Here is an 8,935-nt window from a genome sequence, read left to right on the forward strand (position 1 = left end):
ACTCAGGAGAGAGATCTAGGAGGGAGATATAGATTTGGGAGTTGTCAGTATATAACTGGTATTTAAAGCCATGAGGCTGGATGAGATCACCAAGGAAGTGCACATAAATAAAGAAGAAAAGATATTCAGACAGTGAGGTAATGTGCAGGCACATTATAATCGTCTTCATGCCCACCAGATGGACATAGCCCCTTTATATGTATGTAGGGAACCATACAGAAATATCTGGACTGCGGCATCAGAAAGGTTGCCATTCTTTCATTCCATATACAGTGAGTGACTGCCTGCTGGTGACAGGCACTGACAACCTCAAAGAGACAGGGAGACAAGAAGACACTCCCTAATGTACATGCAACCCAAACCAATGTTATTTTTGAAGGTAGAAGAAATTTTATCAGGTCTCTCCCTGCTGCCTGAAAGCAACTCAGCCAGGAGGCTGTGGATAGCAAAGACCCCCAGTGGGCTGGGGCAGAGGTCCACCCCTGCTGGAGCCCCACTGAGACGCTTTTCCTGCCTCCCCTCTCTATTGATGGCCCCTCAGCTCTGCCCTGTCCTGCCTCACCTCCCTGAAGTCCAGGATGTTCTCCCGGGAAGTGTCAGCTTGGCTGGACCTGGTTAACAGGGTGATTTCTCCACCTCTGTATCGTGAGCATCGTCCACCTCTGTACCTTAGCATCCTCCTTTCAACATTTTCAGGGAAAAGTGCTGTAATTGGCTGTGGGTGAGAAGCGATCCTTGACAGCGCCAGTAAACCACAAAACCCAACCTGAAGGTAACAGTAACTCCAAAAGAAGGCGTAGCTGGTGAAGTCCCATTTTAGTGAAATGTCAGATGTCTTTAAATACCCTCGCCCAAGGCATTGTTATTGTTTGCAGTTGCCCCCTAGATATCTAGAGGAAAAATCGCCCTTTTGGCCAAGCCCTTTGACTCACTGCAGCAGGAGACTCTTCTGTTTTGATAAGCAGTTTTCTGGATAGTTTCTCCTATTTCTGAGCATTTGTTCATAGTGTCTATGCCACAGTGAGAGTGTAGTGTGTGTTTGAGCCTGTAGTATGTTATGTGTGTGACTAGCATGTATTGTGCATGTATGTTTGTGGATGTGTGAATGGTGTATGTGTGTGAGTGCCTGTACACGTGGGTGTGTGTCTCTCCCTCTCTGAACTTGTGTCACTCCTGTGCTGGGGCCTGGACTACAGAGAAGCTGTAATAGAGCCAAGATCCACTTGGTGGGAACTTCCTCCCCGCCTGGGAAGATAAAGCAGGGCTTCGAGTCAGGTGGAGCAATGAATCATTATTTAGAGCCTAGTGATCAACATTCAACGAAGAGCCCAAATAAACAGTGGGAGCTAAGCTGGGGCCTCATAAAGCGTTTGAATTGCTGGGTTTCCCTTCCTGATTAGGCGATGTGTTTGCCAACAGAGGTTTCATGAAGTCACGTGTCTCAGAAAACAGCTGCCCCGTTCGGCTGCCAGGGGAGCTGCTGCTGTCTCCTACACTCTCCCGATGATAATTCAGGCATAATTCAGGCATCTCCCACTGCCTTGGGAACACAGAGCCACGTGTCTCCAGGAAAGTGGGGAGAGCGCGGTGGGGTCCCAGGCAGCGGTCAGATGCAGGAGGGAAAGCACAGCCTGAAAAATCCCATCCCTTGGTAACAGATTGGAGAAAACTTTAGCTACGGCTGTCACTGTTGGCATCTGGCTCCATCCCACTCAAATAGAAAGCTCCTGGGATATATCTAAACAAAAGAGGTGAAAACACCTGGACCCACTTTACAATGTGCAGAGGACTTTTACACGTGTCAAAACCATTCCTCTTATCAACCCTTGAAAATGAACTGAAGCTCAGAAAACTTAGTGTCACACAGCAAAACTCATAAAGGAGACACAAGTCCAGGTTTTTCATTGTTTTCTTAAGATTCATCATTCAAGTAACACATGCATATGATGGGCTTTTTTTTTTTCAAACTATGCAGAAGAGTAGAAGGCAAAAAGGAAAACAAAACAAAACAAATGTGTTCATTTCTAGGATAAATCAGACCTCAAGGATAATTATCTACTGGTAACTATGTATTGTATGTCCTTCCAAAAAGGGTCAATCATTTGCACACAAATCTATTTATCCTTTTAAAAAATATAAATAGGGTTATTTTACATACATATGAGTATAAAATATTTTTTATTTGACAATATACCTTGTACAATTTTTACATCCATGTATACTATCTACCTAGAATTCTTTGAATCGAGGTACCCTAGTTTATTTAACCAGTTCCCTGGCAATGAATGTTTATAGATGGTTTCAAACCCAAGTGCTTGATTGTACATACCAGGCTATGTTGCTAAAAAGCTATATTGCCCTAGCCAGAGGATGAATTTTCCAGGCCAGCCTCAGGCAAAATGAAAGCTGTTTATGTGTGTAGATATTTCTTTATACAACACCGAGTGTCAGACAAGGCCTAAGGCCTCCAAGCTCACTCCTCTCCTTGCTGAGTCTTGTTCTCCCTGGCATGTCCTCGGACTCTCTCTCTCCATCGCCCTTTCAGACCCTTGAATTGTTAGCAAGGAACTGGGAATCAATTTCTTTACTTCCTGTGTACCTTAGATTTTGCATTCTCACAATGCTGGAAACCAGTCATTAGAACATCAACAACGATTTGATATCACCAAGACCAAACCGTTCGCTGAATTTCTCAGTTTCATTACACTATGTCATGTAGACACAAAAACAGGGACGTCCAGATTAACACCTGTCTACTTGTACAAAGGCATCTACGGTTTTTCTTCATAATACACTTTGTGTCCCGAGACCTGTTATAAAGGGAAGCGTTCGTTTATTTCCTTGTTTAAAATGAGGCTAAGTTTCACGTTCAGGTTTTGATGAAAAATGTTTTTTTATTTGTCTATTTTTGTCTGAAATGCAGACATTTAGAGATTTTAATTTGGAGTTTTATAAACACATCAGCTTTATCAGGGATTGAATGGGGAGTCACTGGAGTTAATTATGCCTTGTTCTCAACCTTAGTCCAGGCCCCCGGAGACAAAATATACAGTATCTTTGAAGCAGAAAGCAGCTGGGTCAGTCCTGTTAAAATACAGGTCCAACACCGTCTGTGAGCCATGGACAGTGGGGCCCTGGACTATCTTTCTGAGGAAGATCCAGCAGTTCACAGTGGTTACCAGATAAGCAGTCATTGCTACCATAATTTTAAATAGATTATCACTCAACAAACCTGAAGCAGAATCCACAAGGGAAACCCAGAACTGCTTCTTTAAAATGTATTTAATGTTGCACATTCCTCTATAGACACATGTACATAAATATATCTGTATGTATGCACACACACATGTGCCTACAAAGTTCTTGGCCATCTTCACAAGAGAGAAAGGAAGAAGGAACCTAATCAGCTGTGTAATGTAGATGGAATTTCATGACAAATTTTTCAAAAAAATAATAATATACTCCTTGAGACATTATTGCGCATGCACACACACACACACACAAGAATATTTTAATTCCAAAAGAACAAATTTCAAAAATCTTAAAGCGGATTGCAATTTTTTCTTTACTTTTTATTTATTGTCTTTTATTGAAGTATAGTTGATTTACAATGTTTTAGGTGTACAGCCAAGTGATTCAGTTTTATGTATATATACTATATATATAATTTTTCAGATTCTTTTTCATTATAGATTAGTACAAGATACTGAATATAGTTCCCTGTGCTATACAATAGGTCCTTGTTTATCTATCTCATATGTAATAGTTTGTACCCACTAATTCCAAAATGTCAATTTACCACCCGCTTTCTGTCTTGGTAATCATAAGTTTTGTTTTTTTTTTAAATGTCTATGAGTCTATCTCTGTTTTGTAAATAAGTTCACTTGTATCATTTTCTTAGATCTCACATATAAGTGATATCATACGCTGTTTGTCTTCCTCTGTCTGACTTACTTCATTTAGTATAATCATCTCTAGGTCCATCCATGTTACTGCACATGGCAATATTTCACTTCTTTTATATGGCTGAGTAATATTCCAGAGTAAAAAGTGAATACTAAAAAGTTTCTTTTTAAAAACTCCCTGCATTATTTGTGTTATCCTCCTCTGGCCACAGGCTGGGGAAAACCAGGACCCAGATGAACATTTGGGTGTACAGCATGGAAGTCCACACTCATCAGTATTTCAGCCTTGCCCAAATTCCTTCACCTTTCCCAGCCTCAGTTTCCTCTTCAGTGAAACAGAGGTAATGATAGGACTTCCCTCACAGGGACAATGCGGGGACTGAATGGCATACCATATGCAGAGGGTGGCATGGTGGAGGACCCCAGAGCAGCCCTCAGCTCTGTCCTAGGAGAAATCTTGAGTTGCCTTCCCCCGTGAATGTGTGAAGAGCATCCACAGACACGGGGCAGGTCCACTCTCAAGAGTCCAGCCAGGAGACCAGACCCACGTAGAGCCTCACAGGGAGATGTGGTGATGCTCACAGGCTGAGATTTCTTTCCTCCCAACTCTTCTCCAATCCACAATTAGTAAAAATGTTCTTCCTCCAAAACTTCCCTGTGGTTTCAGTACAATCATTTTATGTGGAGCTAGCCCTTCTTTGGTGAGTTGATGAGAATGATGAATTCAGGAGGGGAAGTTACTGCTGTCGTGATCGACCCAGAAAGGACGGTATAATGGTTACATGCTGACATCATCGCCACCAGGGGCAGGGTCTGACTCCAGACATCTGATGGCTGGGAAGACATCTAACCTAAGTGAGAAAAGTGTTCTCTCCTTCTCATGCATGTGCACACAGGCTAGCCGAGGCCCCTCTCATCTTTCCTCTTAGGGGGGTCCCTGGTCTGCTGCAGTCAGAAGATGGACAAGCTCATCTCCCAGGGTAAACTGTGACTTCCTGGAGCCTGGGACCATGATTTGTTCATTTTTGGATCTTTAGGACCTAGGATTAGTGCCTGACACTCAGTAGGTACTGAACACATTTTTGATGACATGAAACTGAACTGAGAGAGTCATGTGATCCAGTGTCAAAGGAATGAATTTCTAGCTATCTGGTCCCCTGATAGCACCAAACCATACTCCACTGCCCTTGTTTTCTCATCTACAGGACAGAGATAATTCTTCCCACCTGCCTTTTCTCATACGTTGTTGTTAAGAAAGAATGAGATAGATAGACCAATTCTAAAGTAACTTTCATCAAGAGGTGAAAAATAATACAAGTATTTTAATATACAAAGAAGATAACGTTGGATGACTTTACTTCTGTGTGCAGAACACAGGAAACTGCTGAGTCACTGAGTTAATTATTTCCTCACTTAGGTCTCACTCAGTCATTCTACAAACACACACTGAGCATAAAACTTGAATCAGGCAACACTACCATCAAGGAGTCAAGGCTGTCATAGCAGAAACCAATGAGTAATAAGTACCTGCTACACAATGGAATTCACACAGTGATAGACACAATGGCAGGTGCCCAGGGGGACACCTAACACGACTTTCTGTGCAAAGTGGCCACAAGGTGACTCCTGGGGGAAGAGTAGGCATTGAGTTGATGGTGTTAGAAAGAAGGTCAGTCCTGGGTGAAGGACAGTAAGGTCAAAAGCAAAGAGGCTCGGAGCATCATGGGGCAAACGGATGCCCCATGGCTCACATGGCATTCATTCTGTATTGTCTTCTTGAAATGCATGTTTTTGTGGGGCACAAATGCTCCGGTTCACCAGGGGCCAAGGCATGACTCCGTTAGTTCAGTCTTTTTTTTTTTTAAACATTTTTTATTGATTTATAATCATTTTACAATGTTGTGTCAAATTCCAGTGTTCAGCACAATTTTTCAGTCATTCATGGACATATACACACTCGTCACATTTTTTTCTCTGTGAGCTACCATAACATTTTGTGTATATTTCCCTGTGCTATACAGTATAATCTTGTTTATCTATTCTACAATTTTGAAATCCCAGTCTATCCCTTCCTGCCCTCCGCCCCCCTGGTAACCACAAGTCTGTATTCTCTGTCTATGAGTCTATTTCTGTCCTGTATTTACGCTTTGTTTTTGTTTGTTTGTTTGCTTGTTTTTGTTTTTGTTTTTTAGATTCCACATATGAGCGATCTCATATGGTATTTTTCTTTCTCTTTCTGGCTTACTTCACTTAGAATGACATTCTCCAGGAGCATCCATGTTGCTGCAAATGGCATTATGTTGTTGGCTTTTATGGCTGAGTAGTATTCCATTGTATAAATATACCACATCTTCTTTATCCAGTCACCTGTTGATGGACATTTAGGCTGTTTTCATGTTTTGGCTATTGTAAATAGTGCTGCTATGAACATTGGGGTGCAGGTGTCATCCTGAAGTAGGGTTCCTTCTGGATACAAGGAGTGGGATTCCTGGGTCATATGGTAAGTCTACTCCTAGTCTTTTGAGGAATCTCCACACTGTTTTCCACAGTGGCTGCACCAAACTGCATTCCCATCAGCAGTGTAGGAGGGTTCCCCTTTCTCCACAGCCTCTCCAGCATTTGTCATTTGTGGATTTTTGAATGACGGCCATTCTGACTGGTGAAAAATATGGAATGCGTCACAAATTTGCATGTCATCCTCGCATAGGGGCCATGCTAATCTTCTCTGTATCGTTCCTATTTTAGTATATGTGCTGCCAAAGCAAGCCGTTAGTTCAGTCTTACTTGCTGCTTATTTGTTTTTAACCATTGACAGCCTGGCCCTTCGTGGCATTTAAGCTGGCAAAGCTGGGAACCAAAGGGGGCAAGGTGGGCACAGAATGGATTACAGAGGTCTTGGCAGACCATGTGAAGGAGCCTGGACTTCACCTCGAGGCCTCTGAAATGCCCTGCAGGGGTTTCAGGCAGGGGAGTGACTTGGTCAGATGTGCTTTGTAGATCAGGGGTCACCAAATCTTTGCTACAAAAGACCAGATAGCAATACTTTAGGTTTTGTGGGCTGTACAAAAGTCCCTGTTGCAGCTCCACAGCTCTGATGTTACAGAATGAAGGTGGCCCCAGACAATCCGTATGCGCATGAGTGTGGCGGTGTTTTACAGGAACGCTTGATCCATCAACACTGAAACTTGAGTTGCCTAGAATTTTCACGGGTCACAAACTACTGTTCTTCTTTTAAATTTTTTTAATCATTAAAAAACATAGAAACCATTCTCAGCTCGTGGGTCATCCAAAGAGAGGGTGAGCCGGATCTAGCCATGCCCTTAGTTTGCCAGCCCCTGTTTTAGAGGAATCATACTGCGAAGGTGATGGGGATAAAGGTGAGATTGCAGAGCTGAAGACAGAAGTACCACTTAGGAGGCCAGTGCAATGGCGCAGGTGAGACATGACAGAGACATGATCTTGAACCTTAGAGTGGAAAAGGGGAGGAGAATCCGACTGTAGAAACTGTGATTATGGGATGTCGGGGAGATGGTAGACAGATGAGTCAAGGTGGCTTGCAGGTTTCCAGCATGAATGAGTGAACAAAATGTTGCTCTAAACTGAGAGAAATCAGAAGTGGACTCAGGGGCCGAATGCAAACAGCAAGTTCTCCTTTAGACAAGGGGTCACTTTGGGGAGTTTTCGGGGCACGCGGTGGGAGATGAGTAAGGCTGTGGCACCAAATGGAACTGTTACAAAGAATAAACAAACACCTGACTTTGAGCATCACAGACTGTAGGGATGGAGCGGCAGGGAGGAGGGATCTTGTCAACCTTCCCACCTCGAAAAAGAGTCAGACTCAGATTATCCCAGACCAGTGAGAATTCCTCCTTCTCTGCAGGTGACCTATCCTGCATCCTCCATGCAAAACACATGGCGATTTCCTCTCATTCTGCGGCAGGAGAGATGGAGGCCCGCTGATAGGCAACCCTTCTAGATGAACGCTGCAAAGATTTTCTGTTCACCCATCTTCATGAAAATTGCTGCTTGACAAATTTGCTCCTCTGAACAAGTAGCCAATAGTATAACTGGGAGAAAAAGCATGTCCAAGATTTTCATATACAGTCTCTGTGATTACCTAAGGAGCCTACCCCAGCCTCCACCAAAGCAAAGTGGGAATTAGCCTCAAATAATGATTCGCAAAGTGTGGTACTCAGACTAATAGCATAAGCATCTCCTAGAGACGACAGAATGCAGATCCATGGGCCTGATTCCTCAGACCTACTGAATCAGAAACTCTGGGGGTGGGTCCAGAAATCTGTGGTTTAACACGCCTTCCAGTTTATTCTGATGAACACTCAAGTTTGAGAAACCCTGAGTCTAAAAGAGGTGGCTGCTGCAGTCCTTTCCACAATCTTTGGCGTTCCCCCGCCCCATCCCCTCCTCATTGTTCTGCTTTTTTTAATGGACAATGGATGCCAATTCTTTCATTCCAAGTATGGCCAAGTGCATAGGCCATGAGGCTTTTCCTGAGTAAGGTGAAAATCCTTCATCCCACGCTTCGTGCTCACTGCGTTTTCCATTCAGTGATGCTCACATCTCTGGAGTTTCCACAGGATGCCAGGGGGCAAGGAAGGTCTGGACCCAATGATGTAGAAATTGGGGGTAGTATGAATATCCATCTGGATAAACTGGGAAAGAACAGGGCTCTAAGTAAGGCTATGGTTAAGAGTATCAACTCGGGAGTCAGACTTTGTCAGCGGGAATTTCTGCTCCATCACTTATGATGCTGGGTAAACTTAGGCAAGTTATTGAACCTCTCTGTGCCTAGTCTCCTCACCTTTACAATGGGAGTAATGAGAGTACCTTACTCCTCAGGTGGCTGGGAGGATTTTGTGAATTAATATTTGAAAAGCACCTTGACCTGGGCCTGGATACTGTGCCACAATGAGTGCGCTTTACTATTATTTCTCAGCAGGAAATGCCTCATCTCCAACCAGCCACATAACACATAGTACACACTGCAGGCTCATGGGGCAACCATGCCCTGA

The 8,935-nt window shown here is 43.4% G+C and overlaps 1 non-coding gene across 1 annotated transcript; it reads right to left on the minus strand.

The window, feature by feature from the left end:
• Positions 1–6,567: 6,567 nt before the first annotated feature.
• On the minus strand, positions 6,568–6,670 carry LOC116663930. Its single transcript, XR_004320286.1, has one exon. It is a non-coding gene; the product is annotated as a U6 spliceosomal RNA (small nuclear RNA).
• Between the last annotated feature and the right edge of the window lie 2,265 nt (positions 6,671–8,935).

This window comes from Camelus ferus, chromosome 5 (assembly GCF_009834535.1).
Source record: "Camelus ferus isolate YT-003-E chromosome 5, BCGSAC_Cfer_1.0, whole genome shotgun sequence".
NCBI classification, from domain to species: domain Eukaryota; kingdom Metazoa; phylum Chordata; class Mammalia; order Artiodactyla; family Camelidae; genus Camelus; species Camelus ferus.